This window comes from Nerophis ophidion, linkage group LG09 (assembly GCF_033978795.1).
Source record: "Nerophis ophidion isolate RoL-2023_Sa linkage group LG09, RoL_Noph_v1.0, whole genome shotgun sequence".
Lineage (NCBI taxonomy): Eukaryota > Metazoa > Chordata > Actinopteri > Syngnathiformes > Syngnathidae > Nerophis > Nerophis ophidion.
In genome coordinates this window covers 54,263,107-54,290,473 of record NC_084619.1, presented here as the reverse complement: position 1 = coordinate 54,290,473, position 27,367 = coordinate 54,263,107, and the positions used below count along the sequence as shown (strand labels likewise).

The 27,367-nt window shown below is 37.7% G+C and overlaps 1 protein-coding gene across 1 annotated transcript in view; it reads right to left on the bottom strand.

Moving 5' to 3' along the window:
- The window catches only part of arhgef33 (Rho guanine nucleotide exchange factor (GEF) 33), a 312,937-nt gene that overhangs the window by 168,223 nt on the left and 117,347 nt on the right, over positions 1-27,367 (bottom strand). Inside the window, exon 5 of the mRNA XM_061911264.1 lies at positions 8,998-9,175. The gene's annotated coding sequence lies outside the window, so the exon portion shown is untranslated. The remainder of the gene's footprint in view (positions 1-8,997; positions 9,176-27,367) is intronic.

Sequence of the window (27,367 nt, the reverse complement as noted above, 5' to 3'; positions counted from 1 at the left end):
TTACTCAAGTAAATATTTGAGTGACTACTCCTTACTTTTACTTGAGTAATACATCTCTAAAGTAACAGTACTCTTACTTGAGTACAATTTCTGGCTACTCTACCCACCTCTGGCTGTGGCTAAGCTAATTGTGCTTTAAGTTGCAAGCAAAGAGTTTAGCGACAAACTGGCTTAGACAGTGCTGAGAGGAAGAAGTGGGTGATATCGATTGAATTAAAGAAATAAATGATCAAAACCATGAGTAGTGCAGGCGTGTCAGGCACGTTTCATTGCAGTTATGGCTGCTTGTAATATTGAATAATGTATGAACATAAAGGTTCGCCTCATATTATATAAATTTCATGTAACTTCCAGACTATAAACTGCTACTTTTTTCCCACGCTTTGAACCCTGCGGATTATAAAACGGTACGGCTACTTTATGTTTTTTTCTTCGCCGACGGCCATAATGCAAATAGTTTTCATCAAACACATGCAAATACACTTAAATGGTGTTACTGTTTGCGCCACGGTGCCATCTTTAGAACGGGTTTGCTCACTGCAGGTGCTGCTGAGTGAATGCCTACGGTGTTTCCTGCTTTGAAACGGAAATTCTGTCTTCTAGTCGCCCATAGCGATTTCGCTTGCATGGGTTCTTTATCCATCACTCCAAGCAATGTTTGTAAGTTTTATAATACAACTAAAACTGTTTATGCTTACTAAACATTCCCATGTGTGATGTGTTTCAATGCACATTTATACGTGCCATTGTAACGTAATCACACTAGCGTTGTTAGCATTAGCTAATATGCTAACACGTTCATGAATGTCTGTTAGTTTTATTAACTCACAAATTCGTCAGTAAATTCACCAAAACGTCACTGTGGAGTTGTTGAGTCTGTTTTGCTGATTGGAGAGCGTCGCAGCTCAAGGGTCCATGATGATGACTTCTGTTTTGTCTGATCAGCCGTTTTACTGCCATGTGATAGGCACCTTTTGGAAATTAGGGTATGTAATTAAACATTTTCAAAATATTTCTGTTTGAATAACTCATCTTACAAACTATATATCTGCGGCTAAAAGTCCAGTGCATATAATAAATGGAAAAATCTATATTTTTTAATGTAAAATTTTGTGGTATAAATTTACTACGTTAGCTGTAAAAACTTTTTTTTTTCTTTTACATTTTACTCCAATATAGTGACACCTAAATGGCGTGTTATTGTTTGTGCTATGGTGCAAAAAGGATGGTATGCCAAAGAATCACTTAAAGTACAGTGTTTTATTTTCCTGTATTTAAACACAGTGTTACTGTTCAAACTTGGTGTAATGTTACAGAAGCCAAAAATGTTGAATATACTTGTTAGATGAAACATTTGAGACTACCACGCTACTGTATTTTAATGTTGGTCATTATGGTGGTACTTGGAGAGCCACATTTTTTCTGGGGTGGTACTTGATGAACAAAGTTTGAGAACCACTGCTGTAATACAGTACAACTGTTTTTATGGTAAAATTCATACAACTGAGCTGCCACTTTTTTCGCCGTAAAATCTGCAGTTATTTTTTATAGTGGATTACTGTAAATTGGAAGACGGTACCAAGTTGTTTTATGGTAAAAACTGCCAACTCAGTCACAGGAATTTTACCGTAAAATCAATTGTAATTTTTACAGTGTTCAATTGGATATATACCTTGCTTTAAAATCATATTTAAGAATGTATTATAACAAAAAATGTTTTGGAATGTTTAACGATATATTTAGTTGCATTATTAGATATCAAAAAAGTTTAAAAGACATGCATTTGCAAGCAGTAAAAATGCAACAAATACATTTTGTAGGAAAAGATAAAGTACTTTATTGACACATACTGTATTATTTTTTTAGGGGTTCGCGGGCCACATCCAATAATGAGTCCGACCAGATCTGGCCCCCGGGCCTTGTGTTTAACACCTGTGGTGCACAATGTCATTGGACTGAACAATGCAGTGGGTCGATAACGCCAGCCAAAAATGTTGAAAATAATACTTTTATGGTGGACATTTATCCATGAAAATATAGAGAAGCCGCACTTCTCTGTGGAGGACACTACTTGTCATAAAGTAAAAAGTTGAAAGACACTAAAGGGAACATTTTTAAAAAACACTCAAATGTACTTTGAAAACAGTGAATTGTTTTCACTGAAAAAGTGTATGTTCGTAGTAACAAATATGATTACAACATTTGAGCATGAGTTTTGTCTTCAATTACAGTAAGTAATTATTGACACTTCATTTTGCACACTAACATTTTTCAGCCTTTTTTGGTGTGGGGAGATGTACCACAATAATATTGTGAGATTTGATACCGTGACATCCCTACTCTAATGTATATCTTAATTTGACTTTCTAAAGTATCGTTAGTGCAGATAGCGGACATGTAGGGCTGGGCGATATATCGATATAATTGATATATCCCGGGTTTGTCTCTGTGCGATATAGAAAATGACTACCGTATTTCCTTGAGTTGCCGCCGGGGCGCTAATAATTTAAAACCTCTTCTCACTCATGCGCTTATTCAAAGCATGCGGTAAAAGTAAGCATGCGCTAATATATTAAAACCTCTTCTCACTCCGGCACTTACCAAAGGTATGCAGTAAAATTTGAGTGTGATGTAAGCTTGGACCTTAAATCCTACTGAACGGCTCTTAATCTTCTTCCCTTTATGCGATTTCAAATTACCGGTATTGAAATCAGCCTCCTCCATTTTGAAAATGACGACAGGGGAAGTGTCACTCGTGACGTCACGAGTTAGATTAGATTAGATTAGCTAGTACTTTATTTATTCCTTCAGGAAAATTTAAATTTTGAGTTTGACCAAGCAGTAATACTAAGCGTCCGCTCATTATTTTGAGAAGCGAGTTTGACCCGGCAGTAATTCAAGGCAGGCGCATACTATATGCCCTGCAGCAATTCAAGGAAATATGGTATATTGTGATATTCGAGTATACGTTCTCAGGCAGTTGCTTTCAGCTGCGGGCATTACACTGCACGCATTTCCCACTCTTTCTTGACTCTCCTTCTCGCAGAGACATAAAACAAGCGCACCTTCTTACATATGTCACGTGTGCACACGGTCCCGCGAAGCAGACGGGCAGCAACATGGTAACATTAGCTGTGATGCTAACTGTGCGGTGCGAGTGGTAATACGAGAAAAGAGAAGGTGCGAATCTGGTAACAAATGGAGGAAGAATTAATTCCCAAGAAAAACATCGTCTGGCGGTGGTTTGGCTTCAAGAGGGAAGATGTAGAACATTTATGCGGCAAAAGCGTTGCTAAAAAAAATAGGAACATTGATTGATTGAGACTTTTATTAGTAGATTGCACAGTACCGTACATATTCCGTACAATTGACCACTAAATGGTAACACCCGAATACGTTTTTCAACTTGTTTAAGTCGGGGTCCACGTTAATGAATTCATGGTAGCACTGCTAATGTATCATCATTTGAAAAGTCACAAGAGAATGAAGAGTGCTTGAAACTGTGCATGTCAACATCTCCGGCCGGTGCCACACTAACAAAATGCCCAAGCAACCATTTCCACATCAACACCGTAAGAAAAAAAAAGTCAACAGAAGAAGATAAGAAGATACACTACTTGATTTCCTATTATGCAGCTCATTTTTATTTGACAGTTATTGAAATATCTTGTGTGACATCATGCACAAAAGTGCACTTTATTTGTTTTTAAGTATTGCAGTGATGTTCTGTACAAAAAGTGCACTTCAATTGAGTCATCTTGGGGACATCATTCACAAAAGTGCACTTGTAGTTTGCTTTAAAATGTCTCGGACAATCTTGCACTTTCTGTTTTGGAAATGACATGAATGTTTGTGCCACTGCTTAATAACTGTTTAATAAATACAGTTTTGGTCAATTGAATTAGTTGTGATTTTCCTCTCTGCACGAAAGTTTAAAATGAGCATATATTAATGCAGTATGAACAAGAATGTTTTAATGTAGACACATAGAATCCTCATACTGCTGTGATTATAAGCATCAAGTGTCAATTCAAGGCTAAGGCAAAATATCGAGATATACAGTATATCGTGACATGGCCTAAAAATATTGAGATGTAAATAAAAGGCCATATCTCCCAGCGCTATGTACATGTATACCGATGTGACACAGCTGTGTGCTTCCCTTCACTCGCTCTGTTCTACAGAGATAAGACAGCTCAGAATTCGTCTTCCTTCAGGCGCTCGTTCACTTCTGCTAATTGCTCAAAAGGAGAGGCAGGCAGAGCTTTATAGGCAGACAAATATAACTCATCACCTTTGACACAATGACACACACACACACACAAAGACACGCCCTCACACACACAAACACACACACCATTTATGTCTTCCGCCAGCCTACCGGTATTTTCACAGAAGCGCGCACTATGCGGTTGCTCCAACACGCACCCGTTTAACTGCTTGTGTGCGTGCAAACATGCCGGCATTGGGAAAAAAACTTGACTACTACAGTATTGTCCTGCTTTAAAGAGTATAAACGGCATTTTGAAAGGATTTTCTTATTGTAACACAGGGGTCTCAAACTCAATTCACCTGGGGGTCACTGGACTCAGAGTCTGGGTGAGGCTGGCCCGCGAGAAAAGATTTCTTTGAAAAAAAAAAATGTTGCATTCTCCTCAGCATGTGTAGTTGTATAATGACGTCTTAAATTGTTTTCATTGTGCACCGCAACTTTTCTCTGTGCAAATAAGACACGTCGGGGTGCCCCTGTGCTCAACAAAGAAATATTGCATCCCCCACTTTTCCTGGAATTGTCTTTGCTCATCACTAACTTTTCTCTTCACTGCAGGCTTTGAAACAGACGTATTGGAGAATAATGTTATTTCCGCAATGTGTGTCGTTCCTACAGCAAGACGGCGGTCGGCGGGTAATAGCCGGGAAAGCACCTGGATAACGAGCGCAAAAAAGTGACGGCTCCCGGAGTGTTATCCGGCGTCATATAGAAATTGTTGTAGCGTTCATGGTGTGAGGCAATGGAAATGAAAAAAAGAATAAAAAAAACTAATAACCAGGTTATCGGGGACTGTTTTTACTGACGGACAGGTGTTGCTGTGTGACTGCAGCTGTCATGTCTCTGTGATCATGTTTTGTTTAGTTGTATTAGATTACTTCAAGACTCCATTAGTTCCTGTTTTTTCACTCCATTGTTTTGTTTCCATGGCTACCAATCAGTTCACCTGTCCTCACGACTCACGCACCTGATTCATTTGAACTCATGCACCTTTTTTTGCAAGCACCACAGCATTATTTAAGCTTGTAGTTGCCAGGCAGTCAGCCTGGCGACATTACATCCTCTACACACCCTTGCTCCATGCTGATGAGCCATGCTCTTTTCTCGTTCCCCGTAAGTTTTGTTATTCATGCCATAGTTTGCAAATTTTGTTTTATGTCCATAGTTTATGTTGTAAATAAATAAATGATAAATGGGTTGTACTTGTATAGCGCTTTTCTACCTTCAAGGTACTCAAAGCGCTTTGACACTACTTCCACATTTACCCATTCACACACACATTCACACACTGATGGAGGGAGCTGCCATGCAAGGCGCCAACCAGCACCCATCAGGAGCAAGGGTGAAGTGTCTTGCTCAGGACACAACGGACGTGACGAGGTTGGTACTAGGTGGGATTTGAACCAGGGCCCCTCGGGTTGCGCACAGCCACTCTCCCACTGCGCCACGCCGTCCCAAGTTGTAGTAATAGTTTTGTTTCATAGCCAAGTTTTTGTACCTCCTCTGTGAGCACCTTTCGTTTGTTCCTTTTTTTGAGTTAAGATCAAAATATGTCATGTCTGGGGCGGCATGGCGTAGTGGGTAGAGCGGCCGTGCCAGAAACCTGAGGGTTGCAGGTTCGCTTTCCACCTATTGACATCCAAATCGCTGCCGTTGTGTCCTTGGGCAGGACACTTCACCCTTGCCCCCGGTGCCACTCACACTGGTGAATGAATGATGATTGAATGATTGGTGGTGGTCGGAGGGGCCGTAGGCGCAAACTGGCAGCCACGCTTCCGTCAGTCTACCCCAGGGCAGCTGTGGCTACTGATGTAGCTTACCACCACCAGGTGTGAATGAATGATTGGTTCCCACTTCACTGTGAGCGCTTTGAGTATGTAGTAATAGAAAAGCGCGATATAAATCTAATCCATTCTAATTATTATTATTATTACTTTCAAGTCATGTCCGATCTAGTCGTTTTGCACCTCGGGAAAACAAACCACACCATAGTCCGAGTCATGACAGCAGCCAGGTATGTAAGAAAACCCTCGTCTCCATGGCAACGTCTCTCTCGCTTTCACTCATTTGCCGCTTTTCCATTAATGCAGAGGTAGGCAACCCAGTACGTTGAAAGAGCCATTTTGGACCCAAATAACACAACGCTGTCAAGCGCCATTCATATAAAACTTGCGGGCTGCACCAACATTAAACTTTCATATTAAGGTGGGGGCCGCAGAATAACGTCTCGCGGGCCAATTGCGGCCCGCGGGCCATGTGTCTGAGACCCCTGTTGTAACACAATGTATTTTTATTTATTTGTTTTTTTTAAATGTAGACGTGTTATTTTTCTTTGAACAAAAATTATAATTTCAAATTCAAAGCTTTCCATAACGTCACTCCCTCATGTTCCTTAAGATCAGGGGCCTAAAACACGTGGCCCGCAAGCCAATTGCGGCCCGCGAGAAGTTATTTTGCGACCCCCACCTGAATATGAAAGTTTAATGTTAGTGCGGCCCGCAAGTTTTATATGAATGGCGCTTTGACATCGTTGTGTTATTTGGGTCCCAAATGGCTCTTTCAACGTTCTGGGTTGCCTACCCCTGCATTAGTGGAAAAGCCATGGAGACGAGGGTTGTCTTACGTGCCTGGCTGCAGAAACACCGCGACACCTGTCCGTCAGAAATAACAGTCACCAATAACCTGGATCAATTCAAACAGTTATTTGTTTTTTTTTATTGTTTAGTTTGCATTGCCTCACACGATGAACACTACATATATTTTTATATGACTTTGGATAACACTCCGGGAGCCGTCCCTTTTTTGCGCTCGCTATCCCGGTACTTTCCCGGCTATTATCCGCCTGCCGCCATGTTGCTGTAGGAAGGAAAAGAGGAACGGCACACATTGCGGAAATAACATTATTCTCCGTGCGTCGGCTAAATACTAATATATTTCACAACCACAAATATGTCTTTTTTCAAAGCCTGCAGTGAAAAGAAAGGTTAGCGGTGAGCAAAGACAATTCCAGGAAAAGTGGGCGATGCAGTATTTCTTTGTCGAATACATCGGCACCCCAACGTGTCTTATTTGTACAGAGAAAGTTGGACAAAGAATACAATGTGAAACATCATTATATAACTAGACATGCTGGGGAGTATGCAAAAAAATTTTTTTTTAAATATTTTCTTGCGGCCCAGCGTCACCCAGACTTTGCATCCAGGGGCCCCCAGGTAAATTGAGTTTGAGACCCCTCTTCATCCATCATCTCACTGTCCCGTTATTTAAACTGTCCACCGTGGGGGCCCGAGCTTTCAGCCACTCGGCCCTTTATCTTTGGAACTCATTACCACCAGACCTTTGTAACTAGACTCAATATCCCTCTTCAAATCAAGACTAAAATATATATATATATATATATATATATATATATATATATATATATATATATATATATATATATATATATATATATACATATATACATATATACATATATACATACATACATACATACATACTTTGGGAAGACTATGTCTCCCGGCTGGCCTGGGAACGCCTCGGGATACCCCGGGAAGAGCTAGACGAAGTGGCTGGGGAGAGCGAAGTCTGGGCTTCCCTGTTTAGGCTGCTGCCTCCGCGACCCGACCTCGGATAAGCGGAAGAAGATGGATGGATGGACATACATACATACGTCATTATATATCTATTGATATATATCTATCCAGATGGATGGATGGATGGATGGATGGATAGATAGATACACACATATATATATACATACATACATATACATGTACACATGTGTATATATATATATATATATATATATATATATATATATATATATATATATATATATATATGAGTGTGTGTGTGTGTTTATATACATACATACATACGTACATATACACATACACATACATACACATTTACATACTATATATATACATATATATATATTTACATATATATACACACATATACATATATACATATATATATATATATATATATATATATATATATATATATATATATATATATATATATATATATATATATATATATATATATATACAGTCATGGTCAAAAGTTTACATACACTTGTAAAGAACAATGTCATGTCTGTCTTGAGTTACTAATACTTTCTACAACTCTTATTTTTTGTGATAGAGTGATTGGAGCACATACTTGTTGGTCACGCAAAACATTCATGAAGTTTGGTTCTTTTATGAAGTTATTATGGGTCTACTGAATAATTTGGAGTGTATCGTCAATCAGCACGAGTCAAAAGTTTTGGGACATTTTGCATCGTATTGACTGACGCACTGTCTTTGAACCGTTCGTTATATGCGTAGCCTTACTTTGTAATGTTAAAAAAAAAAAAACATGTATATCAAGTGTGAAAAAGCATAAAGAAAAATATAATGCAAATGATCATTTGTGGAATTTTCCGCAAGATGGATGAAAGAAAAGTGCCTTTTTCATTTATAACAACAGATGTTCACATGAAGGCCGGTCTCAGTGGTTATTTTTTGAAAGTGCATCAAACACGGAGCTGCGTGTGCGTGCGTGTTATTGCAACATCCATCATGACTTTAGTGTGCATTGCTCAAACCAACCGGAAACAGAGTGTTTGGACGTCAAACCTCAACACCTGGACCGCCACAACCACAACATGAAGCCTTCTGCAGGTGTTCTGTTTTTTTTCCACCCATTCGGTGCAAGAAAGACCACTGGCTGACCTTTCAAACTTCCAGGATTGCCGCTTCCTTCCTTTCATGATGCGAGCACATGGCACCCCGCTGGGACGCCACCGAAAAGAAGCGGAGCAGCTGCATGGATGTCGCCCACGGTCACGGCTCGCCACCGCTCGTCCCGTCCCATGATGATGAAGTCATGAGGCTGACTCAGCAACATCAGCTGCAACACAGAGAGGAAAAACATGGTGGATATGCTTCAAAGACAAAGTGACAATTCATCACAACTGTGGGATATTAACACCAGGAGCACAAAACCCTAACTAACCCTGTTAGGAGCAGAAATATAACAATAACAATAATAAAAATAGATATCCTGATAAATGCGGCTGTGGTTAAATGTGAATGTTTTTCTGTGAACCTATAATGGATGTTTTGATAGAGTTGACTCAATAAAGAACTTTGGAAACATCCATCCATTTCCTACCGCTTGGGGTAGGAAATGCAGCCCATCTCAGCTGCATTCCGGCAGAAGGCGGGGTAAACCCTGGACAAGTGGTCACACACTAGGGCCAATTTAGTGTTGCCAGTCAACCTATCCCCAGGTGCATGTTTTTGGGCATATCCAAATATCTAAATTTAATATAAATATTTGTACATCATTTATAAAACATATATGTACACAGATATATGGTATAAATATGTAATTAAATGACGACTTGTCCGTGACCCACTAGTTGACATATATTAGTACAGTGTATAATTTCATTCTTTAAAAATGTCCTAAAATGTAAAACTTTTTTCGGTTGTTTTTTTGTTTTTTTTAAAGGCAAATATTTCGATATTTCTTCAGGCTTCATAGAAAAACAAATTATAAAATGTAGAGGTATACACGGTTTTTATTAATCATAAAGTATGTCAATACTTCTTTCTATTGACATACATTATATATATATACACACCCATTATATACATATATATATATATATATATATATACACACACGCACATATACATACACACACACACGCGCACATTATATATATATATATATATATGTATATATATATACACAATATATATATATATATACATATACACACACACTATGTGTATATATATATATAAACACACACAATATGTGTATATATATATATACACACACAATATGTGTATATATATATAAACACACACAATATGTGTGTATATATATACATACATATATATACAAACACACACAATATATATATATATAAACACACACAATGTGTATATATATGTGTATATATATATATATATATACACACAATATGTGTGTGTATATATATATATATATATGATTTATAATATATAATTTTAACTTCAGAAAATTCCAAATATATATATATATATATATATATATATATATATACATATATATATATATATATATATATATATATATATATACATATATATATACATATATATATATATATATATATATGCATATATATATACATACACATATATATATATATATATATATATATAAATTTTGGGGGAAAAAATAATATGATAGAAGTATAATGCAAAGTGTATTAGTTTTATGGGGAAAAAACAAAATGGTATATTTTTTGTATACATTTTTGATTAAAAAAAAATTACATTTAAATTTCTCCACGTTCTGTTAAAAAATCTACAGTTGAAGATATGTGCTTTTTATTATAAAACATCATTCAATAAGTTAACAACTTTGCTGAACGTAAATTGCAAAAATAGATTTTTTTTTTATGAGATGATTTTTTTTTTTACATTTTATAAAAAAAAAAAGTTAAGTTATTAAAAACGTTTAAAAAAAATAAATCACATTCGGAAGTTTACACTTTTCAATGGAAGGCCAGCATTTAGTCAATCATTTGACAACTAATGCAAAAAAAATTCCTAAAATGTAAAACTTTTTTCCGTTGTTTTTTTTTTGTTTTTTTTTAAAAGCAAATATTTCGATATTTCTTCAGGCTTCATAGAAAAAGATGATTTTTTTTTTACATTTTATAAAAAAAAGTTACGTTATTAAAAACGTTTAAAAAAAATAAATCACATTTGGAAGTTTACACTTTTCAATGGAAGGCCAGCATTTAGTCAATCATTTGACAAGTAACGCAAAAAGTATTTGTTTTATGCAACAAAAACAGGAAAATTGTATATATTTTTTGTATACATTATTGATGACTTAAAAACTCAATTTAAATTTCCCCAAGTTCTGTAAAAAAAAAAAAATCTACAGTTGAAGATATGTGCTTTGTAATATAAAACATAATTCAACAAGTTAACAGCCTTGCTGAATTGCAGAGATTTTTTTTATGAGTTTAATTTTTTTTAAACATTTTTAAATTAAAAAAAAAGTTTAAAATTATGAAAAACACTTTAAAAAAGAAATAAAGAAAGAAAAAAATTAAGCTTAGTTAAAAAAAGAAAAAAAAGAAATCACATTTGGAATTATACACTTTTCATTGGAAGGCCAGCATTCAGTAATTCATTTGACAACTAATGCAAGGTGTATTTGTTTTATGCAAAAAAGGAGGAAAATTGTATGTATTTTTTGTATACATTTTTGATAAAAAAAACAAAAAACATTTACATTTCTCCGAGTTCTGTTAAAAAAATCTACAGTTGAAGATATGTGCTTTTTGTTATAAAACCTCATTCAACAATTTAACAACTTTGCTAAACATAAATCGCAAAGAGTTGAATTTGTTTATGAGTTGAAAAAATGTTAAAAAAATATAAATAAAAAAATAAAAAAAAGTTAACTTTTTTTTAAAAACTAATAAAGTATATTTTAAATATTTTTAATTAAGTCGACACTTTTCAACATTCGGTCAATCATTTGACAACTTTGCTGCAGACATAAAATGCACAATTGTTTTTAAAATAAAAAAAAAAAAAAAAATATGAGTACATTTTGGGGATTTTTTTATTAACATTTTTTTTAAATTATTTCTTAAAGTTAGATTAAAAAAAAATCTAACTTTATATATATATATATATATATATATATATATATATATATATATATATATATATATATCTTAAAACTCATTTGTATACTCTAGCCTTTAAATAGACTCCCTTTTTAGACCAGTTGATCTGCCGTTTCTTTTCTTTTTCTTCTATGTCCCACTCTCCTTTGTGGAGGGGGTCCGGTCCGATCCGGTGGCCATGTACTGCTTGCCTGTGTATCGGCTGGGGACATCTCTGCGCTGCTGATCCGCCTCCGCTTGGGATGGTTTCCTGCTGGCTCCGCTGTGAACGGGACTCTTGCTGCTGTGTTGGATCCGCTTTGGACTGGACTCTCGCGACTGTGTTGGATCCATTATGGATCGAACTTTCACAGTATCATGTTAGACCCGCTCGACATCCATTGCTTTCCTCCTCTCCAAGGTTCTCATAGTCATCATTGTCACCGACGTCCCACTGGGTCATTATTGTCACCGATGTCCCACTGGGTGTGAGTTTTCCTTGCCCTTATGTGGGCCTACCGAGGATGTCGTAGGGGTTTGTGCAGCCCTTTGAGACACTAGTGATTTAGGGCTATATAAGTAAACATTGATTGATTGATTGATATATATATGTATATATATATATATATATATATATATATATATATATATATATATATATATATATATATATATATATATATATATATATATATATATATATATATATGTATCTATATAACTTGGAGATACAAGATCTGTACAAGACAGCCAGCATTTATTCAATGCCAACTAAAACTGGCTCACCAATTGTAGCTAATGAGAAAAATTAAATACACGCACAGATCAAACGGTGCTTGTGAAAGTGCACAGCTTTCCTTATATTATTTTTCGCTTATGAAGAAAGGCCCATCAAGCGCTTTCACTATGATACAGTTTACTTTCACAACCACAATAACTGTGAAATTACGACCTTATCATCCTGCAAAGGCAGTATTGTTTACTCCATAGCATCTCATTAACATTAGCGCAAGTGGACTTAGACTTAGACAAACTTTATTGATCCACAAGGGAAGGTTTTCCACATAGTAGCTCAGTTTCAAAGAATGGAAAGGGTAAGGATGGAAAGGATAATGCAGGTATTAATTAAACTAAAAATGTATCATGGTAGCAATATAAAATATAACACATATGTAATATATATATAGTATATATACTGATATATTATACTATATAATATTGACTAGTGGTCAAGGTGGATTTATTTTTTAGGAAAACAAAGAGTCAAAGTGTAAACCTGCCACAACATGTGTAAAAAGAGAGGCCACAAAAGGGAAAGACAAAGGCAAGCCATGACATAATGTGGGTGGGGTTTAGGCCATCTTGTGAGTCTCTGCGTCATTGTGGGCAAAATTGTTTTGATCTTTTGATCCTTCCTGTTATGACACGCAGCACGGAGCTCCTGTTATAATGATCGCCTTTAAGCACTGTTAGGGTCATTTACAGCGGCTTTAACACCTATTTGAGAGTCAACACAATAGCATTGTGTTATACTGTATATAGTAGGGAGTGCGGCCCGCGGGCCAAATTTGGCCCGTTGTGTAATTTTGTTTCAACCCGCCAAATAATAGTAATACCTATTCATACTGACCTCTTTCAAGCTGCACCATCCATATGGCATGTCCGCAACATCAAAAAAGTCAGTAGATTTTCCTCTAAAAGCAGTTCTGTTGGCAGTAATTTAGCGTGAAACCGTCAGTGGTACCATTTTTCCCATTAATGCTTTGTAAAAATAGGGAACGTAGATTTTCCGGTAAAAATGAGCAGCTCCGTCGCCAAACTTTTGCAGTAAAAATAACAGTGATGCAGTTTTTTAAATTCATATTAATGCACTGTTAAAAAAAATTGGCCATAGGTAAAAAATTTACGGTAAAAATTGGCAGCTCAGTCAACAGGATTTTAACGTAAAAACGGCAGTGGTACTTTTTAAAATGTATTCATAGTAATGCAAGGTTAAAAAAAATGGCCATACATTTTACGGAAAAATTTGGCAGCTCAGTCAACAGAATTTTAACATAAAAACAACAGTGGTACTTTTTTTTTTAACTTATAGTAATGCAAAGTAAAAAAAAATAGCAATAGATTTTACGGAAAAATTGGCAGCTCAGTCAAAAGAATTTTAACATAAAAACAACACTGGTACTTATTTTTAACTTATAGTAATGCAAAGTTAAAAAAAATAGCAATCGATTTTACGGAAAAATTTGGCAGCTCAGTCAACAGAATTTTAACATAAAAAACAACAGTGGTACTTTTTTCTAAACTTATAGTAATGCAATGTAAAAAAAAAGATAGCAATAGATTTTACGGAAAAATTTGGCAGCTCAGTCCAAAGAATTTTAACGTAAAAACAAGAGTGCTACTTAAAAAAAAAAAAAAAAAAAAAGCAATGCACTTTTTATTTTATTTTAAAAAAGGCCACAGATTTCACAGTAAAAATTGGGAGCTCAGTCATCAGAATTTTAACATAAAAACAACTTTGGTACTTTTTAATTTATAGTAATGTAAATTTAAAAAATGGCCATAGATTTTACGGTAAAAATTTGGCAGCTCAGTCAACAGAATTTTAACATAAAAACAACAGTGGTACTTTTTTAAACTTATAATAATGCAAAGTAAAAAAAATGGCAATATATTTTACGGAAAAATTTGGCCGCTCAGTCAACAGAATTGTAACGTAAAAACAACAGTGGTACTTTTTGTTTGTTTTTGTTTATAGTAATGCGGCATGGCACAGTGGGTAGAGCGGCCGTGCGAGAAACCTGAGGGTTGCAGGTTCGCTTCCCACCTATGGACATCAAAGTCGCTGCCGTTGTGTCCTTGGGCAGGACACTTCACCCTTTGCCCCCGGTGCCGCTCAAACCGGTGAATGAATGATGAATGAATGATTGGTGGTGGTCGGAGGGGCCGTAGACGCAAACTGGCAGCCACGCTTCCGTCAGTCTACCCCAGGGCAGCTGTGGCTACTGATGTAGCTTACCACCACCAGGCGTGAATGAATGATGGGTTCCCACTTCTCTGTGAGCGCTTTGAGTATATAACAATAGAAAAGCGCGATATAAATCTAATCCATTATTATTATTATTATTATTATTATCAATGCACTTTAAAAAAATGGCCATAGATTTTACAGTAAAAATTAGCAGTTCAGTCATCAGAATTTTAACATAAAAACAACTTTGGTATTCTTTAATGTATAGTAATGTAAATAAAAAAAATGTCCATAAAATATACAGTAAAATTTGGCAGCTCAGTCAACAGAATTTTAACGTAAAAACAACAGTGGTTCTTTTTTGAAAACATTTTTTTTGTAGTAATGTAAATTTAAAAAAATGGCCATAGATTTTACAGTTAAAAACCAGCAGCTCAGTCAACAGAATTTTAACATAAAAACAACGGTGGTAGCTTTTTTAAAATTTATATTAATGCACATAAAAAAATTGGCCGCTCAGTCAACAAAATTTTAACGTAAAAAAAACAGTGGTCCTTTTTTTTTTTATTATTTATAGTAATGCACCGTAAAAAAATGCCCATGGATTTTACAGTAAAAATTGGCAGCTCAGTCATCAGAATTTTGACATAAAAACCACTTTGGTACTTTTTACTTTATAGTAATGTAAATTTAAAAAACAGTGCTAAATACCGGAGTACAGCGAAATATTCCTTATATAAAATGTAATCATTCATTGATCTGGAAATTTTGAAGTAACAGTATCAGCATTGGCATGGCCGATAGTGACCCTAGCCTGTAACTACTTGGTATTGGATTAATAGCCAAATTTGTGGTATCGCCCAAAACTAGTGTTAAGTATCAAACAACGGAAGAATAATTGCTCATTATATTTGATTAACAAAAATGTATATAGAACCATGTTACAGCAGAAAGCAAGCAGATATTAACAGTAAATTAGCAAGTAGATGAATTAATGTTAGCCAAATTAGCCTTTGTAACCGGTTTAACCATTTTGCCAAATAATATATAGTAATAAATATTGATATCACAGGAGGTTGCAATATGTATATTGTAGGTCATATCATCCATCCCTATCATGTATTAAAACAGATTAAACAGGTATTGTATTGGCAGGAAAAAAAATCGACACATTTTTTTAAGCAACTGTTTAACTGTGTTACAGCATTTGATTTATGTTTATGAATGCGTTTATGACATCATCTGCTATGTCAGCGCCATGTTATGAATCGCAATACTCCTGCGGGTTTATTAAAAATGTGCACTTCATGCAATACTCTCAGCAGGTTTTGAGCCAACAAATGACGTGACTTGAGGCAAGATATTTTAAATAAATGACTTTCTGTGGATAGAATTGCCCTTGTGTCAACATATTAATCATGCAAGCAAGTAATTAACTGCTTTGGAATAAAAATTCCAAAGTGCGATTACTCGTTTGACGGCTGCTCGTTTTCACATAAAGGCCTACTGAAACCCACTACTACCGACAACGCAGTCTGATAGTTTATATATCAATGATGAAATATTAACATTGCAACACATGCCAATACGGCCTTTTTAGTTTACTAAATTCCAATTTTAAATTTCCCGCGGAGTTTCTTGTTGAAAATGTCGCAGAATGATGACGCGTATGATGATGCGTGTTTGTGACGTTATTGGTTGGAGGAGACATACTAGCTCAGCACCACACACGGCTAAAAGTCGTCTCTTTTCATCGCATAATTACACAGTAATTTGGACATCTGTGTTGCTGAATCTTTTGCAATTTGTTCAATTAATAATGGACACTATAAAGAACAATGCTGTTGGTGGAAAGCGGTGTATTGCAGCTGTCTTTAGCACCAAGACACAGCCGGTGTTTCTTTGTTTGTTGTGAAGCTTTAACACAGAGCGGTCAAGCGAACATGTTTCTCTACGTCAACCAGCATGTTTTTGGATGGGAAAATTGTGATATTAAGTCGGCTCTTACCGGAGACATCAGTGGATTATGCGTCCTCCTGCAGTTGTGAGCTTGGCTCCTCGGCTTCTCTCTGAGACACTGGCGTGTTCACCGCAGCCATCCGACTCTGAGGTATGTCTTTACAATCTCACTAAAACACTATTAAAACAATAAGCAGATAAGGGATCTTCCAGAATTATCCTAGTAAATGTGTCTAATTACATCTGAAACGCTCACACTGCCGCCGCCCGAAGCCGTCGCTTTTTATTTTGTTTATTTATTTATTTATTTATTTTTTCTAATCCATTACTATCAAAATCCTCATCCACGAATCTTTCATCCTCGCTCAAATTAATGGGGAAATTATCGCTTTCTCGTTCCGAATTGCTCTTACTGCTTGTGGCTCACATTATAAACAATGTGAGGATGTGAGGAGCCCTCACACTGGTGACGTCACACGCACATACTTCCGGTAAAGGCAAGGCTTTTTTATTAGTGACCAAGAGTTGCGAACTTTATCGTCAATGTTCTCTACTAAATCCTTTCAGCAAAAATATGGCAATATCGCAAAATGATCAAGTATGACACATAGAATGGACCTGCTATCCCCGTTTTTCAGTGTGTACGACTGCAAAGCATCACCCAGACAGCTGTGTCTAATATTTCGACACAATTATGGATCAATCCCTGCCCAGATAATTTTCATTTTAAACTACTTGTACAATAATTTGTCAATTTCCATCTGGCAACCCTGCTCAGAGTAGTTGTAGTATTATTCTCTCTCTAGACTCCTATTCATTGACTTGTTAATATCTGGTTACGCAGTCCAAGATACCCTTCTGTTTTAAGTGTAATAAGTAGGAGTGTCCCGGTCCGATATTGATATCGGTCCGATATCACCAAAAAAAAAAAAAAAAGTATCAGATTATACCGATTTGCATCTAAGATCTCCTATACAAACCATCCTGCAGTGTGTTTACTTTGTGTATTTAATTACAAAAGCCAAACATTCTAGGCTATGAGCTACTAGGAGCTAGCAGTTACACAACAACTAAGCACACACTAGCACACAAGCTAGACATGTGTAAGATGTGTCCTTGATTGCACAACATTGCAGTATAAAACAGCACATCTGTCAACATAAACACATATTAAATTATTGTAGTTGCAATAGACTTTAAGGCAGAAGTGTATCAAAAAGGATCCAGTAACAAGTGTGTCCGCATAATGAGCATAGCTTAATGAATTATTGGGGTCACTATGTGTCACGCCCTGCGATGAGGTAGCGACTTGTCCAGGGTGTACCCCAAGTTCCGCCCGATTGTAGCTGAGATAGGCACCAGCGCCCCCCGCGACCCCGAAGGGAATAAGCGGTAGAAAATGGATGGCTGGACTATGTGTCACCGAAAACAATCACCCCTCCACCTCCTCCTTAAAGACAGCATAAGTCCATACCGGAATAATAATAATAATAAAGATAATAATAAATATGTTTTAATACACACTATTGTTTTATGTTTGAATACTTTCACTTGATCAAACCTTTAAGATTTCACTCTACAAAATAATAATAAAAGTACCGTATTTTCCGAACTATAAATCGCACCGGTTCATAAGCTGCAACCACTAAATTTAAGAAGAAAAAAATATATTTCCATCTATAAACCGCACCGGACTATAAGCTGCAGATATACAGTGGGGCAAAAAAGTACTTAGTCAGCCATCGATTGTGCAAGTTCTCCCACTTAAAATGATGACAGAGGTCTGTAATTTTCATCATAGGTACACTCCAACTGTGAGAGACAGAATGTGGAAAAAAAAAATCAAGGAATTCACAAATTTTAAAGAATTTATTTGTAAATTATGGTGGAAAATAAGTATTTGATCAACCATTCAAAGCTCTCACTGATGAAAGGAGGTTTTGGCTCAAAATCTCACGATACATGGCCCCATTCATTCTTTCCTTAACAAGGATCAATAGTCCTGTCCCCTTAGCAGAAAAACAACCCCAAAGCAGGATGTTTCCACCCCCATGCTTCACAGTAGGTATGGTGTTCTTGGGATGCAACTCAGTATTCTTCCTCCTCCAAACACGACGAGTTGAGTTTATACCAAAATGGACACATGGATGATACAGCAGACGATTGGGAGAATGTCATATGGTCAGGTGAAACCAAAATAGAACTTTTTGGTATAAACTCAACTCGTCGTGTTTGGAGGAAGAAGAATACTGAGTTGCATCCCAAGAACACCATACCTACTGTGAAGCATGGGGGTGGAAACATCATGCTTTGGGGCTGTTTTTCTGCTAAGCGGACAGGACGATTGATCCGTGTTAAGGAAAGAATGAATGGGGCCATGTATCATGAGATTTTGAGCCAAAACTTCCTTTAATCAGTGAGAGCTTTGAATGGTTGACCAAATACTTATTTTCCACCATAATTTACAAATAAATTATTTAAAATTCCTACAATGTGAATTCCTGGATTTTTTTTTTTCACATTCTGTCTCTCACAGTTGAAGTGTACCTATGATGAAAATTACAGATCTCTACATACCCTAATTATTTTCATAATGTGCCTGTAACATGGCAGTAAAATGGCCGATCAAACAAAACAGAAGTCATCGTCATGGACCCACTAACTCCCGCAGCTAGCTCTGCAATCAGCTAAACAGACTCAATAACTCCACAGGGACGTTTTGGTGGATTAATGAAACTGAAACCCTACAAAAACAATGTCGCTGTAAGGTAACACTACCGAAAAGAAAATCGTAAATTTGTTTTCATATTAGCTAATGCTAACAACGCAAGCTTCACTACATTATGACAGCAGGTGCAAATATGTATGAAAACACTTTGGCAGACATCACACATGGGACGGTTTAATAAGCATGAATTGTTTTAGTTGTATTGTAAAACTTAGAAACATTGCTTGGAGTGATGAATGAAGAATCCATACGAGTAGAACCGCACTGGATGGCTAGAAGGCGGAATGACACTCTTACTTCCGGTTGTTGAAAGCACTAAATGGAAGGTCACTGCAGCACCTGCAGTGAGTGAATTCGTCCAAATGATGGCGCCATAGCACAAACCATTAAACACTCCTCTAAGTGCTTTTGTATTTATTTAATTTTTATCAAATATTTTTTATTATGGCCGTAAGTGAAGAACAATCCGTAAATTTGCCACTCAGTCCCAAGTAGCGGCTTATTTTAAGTATTTACAGTGAGTATGAATTGTTTTAGTTATATTATAAAACTCAAAAATGTTGCTTGGAGCGATGAACGAAGAATCCATACGAGTAGAAACGCTACGGGCGGCGAGAAGATTGATAGGCACTTGTACTTCTGGTTGAAAGTTTTAAATAGCAGGAAATACTAAAGACATTCAAGCCGCAGATGTGAGCAAACCATTCCAAAATATGGCGCCGTAGCATAAACAATGCTTGTGTTTAATAAAAACTATTTGTTGAACAAAAAACAATATGTACGATAGCAAAGAAAAATCCATAAATTAGATACACCGTTTTATAAATTGCAGGGTTAATGGAAAAAGGTAGCGACTTGTAGTCCGGAATTAGGGGGTGAATGATTCATGCTAATATTGTATCGGATCCATAATCGATCAATACTGAAGGCGCTAAAGTCGGTATCATATCGGAAGTATTGGGAAATTTGTAGTTGTGCTAGATAGATAGATAGTACTTTTTTGATTCCTTCAGAAGAGTTCCCTCAGGAAAATTAAAATTCAAGCAGCAGTGTACAGAATTCAGATCAAATTTAAAAAGTAAAAAGTAAATAATGGAGGTATAAATAGAAACAACATAGAAAGATATTACAAAATTAAAAAAAAATATATATATAACAGTAAAATAGGAATATAATTAACCTACCTAACATATAAGCAAGTTTAGCAATTAGCATTGCTTCTTGTCAGTTAGCGGCATGTTTAGCTATTCCTCCAGTGATAATGCTATTTGAAAAAATTTAGTTTTATGAGGCAAGGATTAGTAATCCCCAACTATGGGTGGACAGATTTAAGGCGCACTCGTTAGCCCTCACTCAAGACACTTTCGTAGCAGCTTTGCGAGACAACATCATTATCATCACAATAGGCCGAAATAATTCAAAGACTGAAGGGCAAATGTCTGTCAGACAACCCTTTGGTCAACTGAGTCCAATATGTTGTCGTTATTCATCTTCTATCGACATATGTCACGTGCTTCGCCATTGCGTACTCGTTGATGAAAGATGGAGCAAGAAGTGTAAAGAGATAAATGTCTTCCATTTAAACATCCACGCCGCGGCCGGCCATCCGTCAGCCCGGTCGCCGCCGTTAATCACGCCGCCGATTAATAAAGTGACGCGTCGGGCAGCACTTTGAGCTGAAGTGACAAAGCTGAGGGCGTCGAGGCGCTGCAGCAACTGAAAGTCTTTCACGTACAAGACAGGCGATGATGAAAAGACTCGATGAATAATTCACCCCATGGCCGAGTCCTGATGGATGACTTGTGCTTTGTCTTCTCCGCAAGATGAAGAGGATGCAGGTTTGGACCACAAAAGCTGCAGATCTCAATCAGCAGAAAAACTGTGCCAGATTTTGTCTTTTCCTAACACAGTCTAATTAGACTTAATATTCAAACAGGAATGTCATTGAGCTAAGACAAATTATGATCATATTCCATTTTTATTCTCGCTGCTATGGAAGTTTTGAATGTAACCCCCCATGTCATTTTATGTGGCCCCCCATATCATTTTATGTGGCCCTCCATGTCATTTTAAATGTGGTCCTGCCGACTATTTTATTTGCCCCTCCCACATCATTTTATGTGATCTAAAGGACTAATTTGTGTGGCCCACTACGTCATTTTATGTCGTCTGCTGCATCATTTTATGTGGCCCGCCACATCATTTTATGCGGTCCTGACAATTATTTTATGTGGCCTACTACATAATTTTATGTTGTCTGCTGCATCATTTTATGTGGCCCGCCACATCATTTTATGCGGTCCTGACAATTATTTTATGTGGCCTACTACATAATTTTATGTTGTCTGCTGCATCATTTTATGTGGCCCACTACGTCATGTAACGTGGCCCGCCGCATCATTTTATGCGGTCCTGACGACTATTTTGTGTTGCCCACTACGTCATTTTATGCTGTCTGCTGCATCATTTTAGGTGGCCCACTATGTCATGTAATGTGACCCGCCACAACATTTTATGCGGTCCTCCTAACTATTTTATGTTGTCCGCTGCATAATTTTATGTGGGCCAATCTGCCATTTAGGTAGCCCTGCTGACTATTTTATATGTTACTGCTGCATCACTTTATGTTGTTAGCCACTTCATTTTATGAGGCCCGCTACTTCCTTTAATGGGAGCCCCTTATGTCATTTAATGTGGCCCTGCTGACCATTTTATGTGGTCCGTCGATTCATTTATTTGTGGTCTTGCAAACTCTTTTATGTTGTCCGCCGAATCATTTTATGTGGCCTGCTACCTCATTTAATATGGTTCGCCGCATCATGTTACGTGGCCCGCCGCATCATGTTATGTGGGCCACTCTGTCATTTAGGTGGCCCTGCTGAGTATTTTATAACACTTTATGTTGCACGCCACTTCATTTTATGAGGCCCGCTACGTCATTTAATGGACCCTTATGTCATTTAACATGGCCCTGCTGACCATTTTATGTAGTTCGTCGATTCATTTATTTGTGGTCCTGTGAATTATTTTATGTGGCCTGCTACGTCATTTTATAGGGCCTGCTACGTCATTAAATATGGTTCGCCGCATCATGTTATGAGGCCCTGCTGACTATTTTAGTGGCCCACTACGTCATTTTATGTTGCCTGCTGCATCATTTTATGTGGCCCACTAAGTTATTTATTGTGGCCCACCGCGTCATTTTATGCGGTCCTGACGACTAGTTTACGTGGCCTACTACATAATTTTATGTTGTCTGCTGCATCATTTTATGTAGCCTGCTACGTAGTTTTATAGGGCCTGCTACGTCATTTAATACGGTTCGCCGCATCATGTTATGAGGCCCTGCTGACTATTTTATGTGGCCCACTACGTCATTTTATGTTGCCTTCTGCATCATTTTATGTGGCCCACTATGTTATTTAATGTGGCAGCCGGTCCTGCCGACTTTTTTATGTGGCCCGCCACATAATTTTATGTTGTCTGCTGCATCCTTTTATGTGGCCCGCCGCATCATTTTATGCGGTCCTGACGACTATTTTATGTGGCCTACTACATAATTTTATGTTGTCTGCTACGTAGTTTTATAGGGCCTGCTACGAAGTTTTATAGGGCCTGCTACGTCATTTACTATGGTTTGCCGCATCACGTTATGAGGCCCTGCTGACTGTGGCCCGCCGGATCATTTTGTGCGGTCCTGACGACTATTTTAAGTGGCCTACTACATAATTCTATGTTGTCTGCTGCATCATTTATGCGGCCTGCTATGTAGTTTTATAGGGCCTGCTACGTCATTTAATATGGTTCGCCGCATCACGTTATGAGGCCCTGCTGACTACTTTATGTGGCCCACTACGTCATTTTATGTTGCCTGCTGCATCATTTTATGTGGCCCACTACGTTATTTAATGTGGCAGCTGCATCATCTTATGCGGTCCTGCCGACTATTTTATGTGGCCCACCACATAATTTTATGTTGTCTGCTGCATTATGTTATGTGGCCCGCCGCGTCATTTTACGCGGTCCTGACGACTATTTTATGTGGCCTACTACATAATTTTATGTTGTTTGCTGCATCATTTTATGTGGCCTGCTACGTAGTTTTATAGGGCCTGCTACGTCATTTAATACGGTTCGCCGCATCATGTTATGAGGCCCTGCTGACTATTTTATGTGGCCCACTACGTCATTTTATGTTGCCCGCTGCATCATTTTAATTGGCCCACTACGTCATTTAATGTGGCCCGCCGCAACATTTTATGCGGTCCTGACGACTATTTTATGTGGCCTACTACATAATTCTATGTTGTCTGCTGCATCATTTTACGCGGCCCGCTGCATCATTTTATGCGGTCCTGACGACTATTTATGTGGCCCACCACGTACAAACATACACAAATACATACATACACACGGTACATACATCCACAGGCACACTCACTGTACTAACTAACATACATATGTACTGTACATACACATATACACATACACTCAATGCCTATAATCAAGTTTCATCAAACACATATCAACGTTGCCCCCCCAAACTGTGTAGAAACACGACACACAACGCCAAAGCTTAACTTATTTTTACCATAACAATCTATAAGGTTAATATAGTCCGCTCATTTTTCTCCCCCCGCCCTCTCTAATGTGCTTTCGTTTGTTATTCCAGTATTCATTTACTGTATGTATTGTTGCATTCGATTGTATTGTTATTAGAGGTAATTACTTTTATCATTCATTATTAATAGTGTTATTTCTATTGTTATCTGTATTGTTCCATTGGTAGTGTAATAATGTTCATAGTCATTTCTGTGTTATTATTATCTACTTCACTAACTGCTTATTTGCTATCATTTTCGTAACTCTGTCTTCTTTGTTTATCTTCTTTCCATCCCCTCCGGCTCTGGTCCAATAAGTCCATTTAATAAAGTCAAACACAAATAAAACAACAACAGAAGTATCCAACATTTCTCTTTTCTAAAGTAAATGTGTACAGCAGAAATGAACATCTACATCAACAATATGATTTGCCTGAGTGGCTGGACGGGACATGTTCATAAAAAATAAAAAAAATAAAAATGGCGTCAGAGAGTAACCTGACACTTTACTTGCCATGAAGACAAACGAGCGACTTTGCTCCTCTTGATGAACCACTCCTCATTGGTCTTTAGTGCGCATTTTGATGGATGCCAGGTTTTTCCTCATCGTGATTAAGTGGGAGACTATTTATAACGCCACCTGTGTAAATAGGCGACATATAAAAGGGGAAACTTGAGCAAGTCGCGCTTACTGAGATGATAACATGTTTTTCAATCTTTGGACCCGAGCTCTACCGAAAAACTTTATCAGCCTCGGCTCGAGTAAAAAAAACATCTTGGGCGAGAAGTACACTCTAGACTGGTCGCCAGCCAATCGCAGGGCACATATAGACAATCAACCATTCCATTAGGACCCCTTTTTGGGTGGGGTGAGTTCTCCCAGAGCCGTTCATTCTAGGACTGCCTTAAATGATGAGGTGACTAGAACTGAAGTTGAACAATTTATTCTACAAAATAGAATTAAGTGCAAATACTAGCCGGGGTGGACCGCTCGCCTGTGCATCGGTTGGGGACATCTCTGCGCTGCTGACCTGTCTCCGCTCTCCTGCTGGCCCCACTATGGACTGGACTCTATTATGTTAGATCCACTATGGACTGTACTCTCACAATATTATGCTAGATCCACTCGACGTCCATCGCACCGGTCGCCCTCAGGTGGGGGTACCCACATCTGCGGTCCTCTCCAAGGTTTCTCATTGTCCCATTGGGTTAAATAAATGATACATGGGTTGTACTTGTTTAGCGCTTTTCTACCTTCAAGGTACTCAAAGCGCTTTGACACTACTTCCACATTTACCCATTCACACACACACACACACACACACACACACACACACACACACACACACACACACACACTGATTGAGGGAGCTGCCATGCAAGGCGCTAACCAGCACCCATCAGGAGCAAGGGTGAAGTGTCTTGCTCAGGACACAACGGACGTGACGAGGTTGGTACTAGGTGGGGATTGAACCAGGGACCCTCGGGTTGTGCACGGCCACTCTTCCGCTGCGCCACGCCGTCCCTGTGTTGAGTTTTTCCTTGCCCTGATGTGGGATTTGAAACCGAGGATGTCGTTGTGGCTTGTGCGGCCCTTTGAGACACTCCTGGTTTAGGGCTATATACAAACCCCGTGTCCATATGAGTAGGGAAATTGTGTTAGATGTAAATATAAACATCATTTTCAATCCATATTCAGTTGAATATGCTACAAATACAACATATTTGATGTTCAAACTGATAAATATATATATATATATTTTTTTACAAATAATCATTAACTTTAGAATTTGATGCCAGCAACACGTGACTAAGAAGATGGGAAAGGTGGCAATTATTACTGATTAAGTTGAGGAATGCTCATCAAACACTTATTTGGAACATCCCACAGGTGTGCAGGCTAATTGGGAACAGGTGGGGGCCATGATTGGGTATAAATGCAGCTTCCATGAAATGCTAAGTCATTCACAAAGGATGGGGCGAGGGTCACCACTTTGTAAGCAAATTGTCGAACAGTTTTAGAACAACATTTCTCAACGAGCTATTGCAAGGAATTTAGGGATTTTACCATCTACGGTCCGTAAAATCATCAAAAGGTTCAGAGAATCTGGAAAAATCACTGCACGTAAGCGATGATATTACGGACCTTTGTTCCATTAGGCGGTACTGCATGAAAAACCGACATCAGTCTGTAAAGGATATAACCACTTGGGCTCAGGAACACTTCATAAAACCACTGTTAGTAACTACAGTTGGTTGCTACATCTGAAAGTGCAAGTTAAAACTCTACTATGTAAAGCGATAGCCATTTATCAACAACACCCATGAATGCCACCGGCTTTGCTGGGCCCGAGCTCATCTAAGATGGAATGATGCAAAGTGGAAAAGTGTTCCGTGGTCTGACGAGTCCACATTTCAAATTATAGTTGGAAACTGTGGACGTGGTGTCCTCCCGAACAAAGAGGAAAATAACCATCCGGATTTTTATAGGCGCAAAGTTCAAAAGCCAGCATCTGTGATGGTATGGGGGTGTATTAGTGCCCAAAGCATGGGTAACTTAAACATCTGTGAAGGCACCATTAATGCTGAATGGTCCATACAGGTTTTGGAGCAACATATGTTGTCATCCAAGCAACGTTATCATGGACGCCACTGCTTATTTCAGCAAGACAATGCCAAGCCACGTGTTAGAACAGCGTGGCTTCATAGTAAAAGAGTGTGGGTACTTTCCTGGCCCGCCTGCAGTCCAGACCTGTCTCCCATCGAAAATGTGTGGCGCATTATGAAGCGTAAAATACGACAGCAAGACCCTGGACTGTTGAACAACTTAAGCTGTACATCAAGCAAGAATGGTAAAGAAATCCACTTTTAAAGCTTCAACAATTAGTTTCCTCAGTTCCCAAACGTTTATTGAGTGTTGTAAAAGAAAAGGTGATGTAACACAGTGGTGAACATGCCCTTTCCCAACTACTTTGGCATGTGTTGCAGCCATGAAATCCTAAGTTAATTATTATTTGCAAAAAAAAAGTTTATGAGTTTGAACATCAAATATATTGTCTTTGTAGTGCATTCAATTGAATATGGGTTGAAAAGGATTTGAAAATCATTGTATTCCGTTTATATTTACATCTAACACAATTTCCCAACTCATATG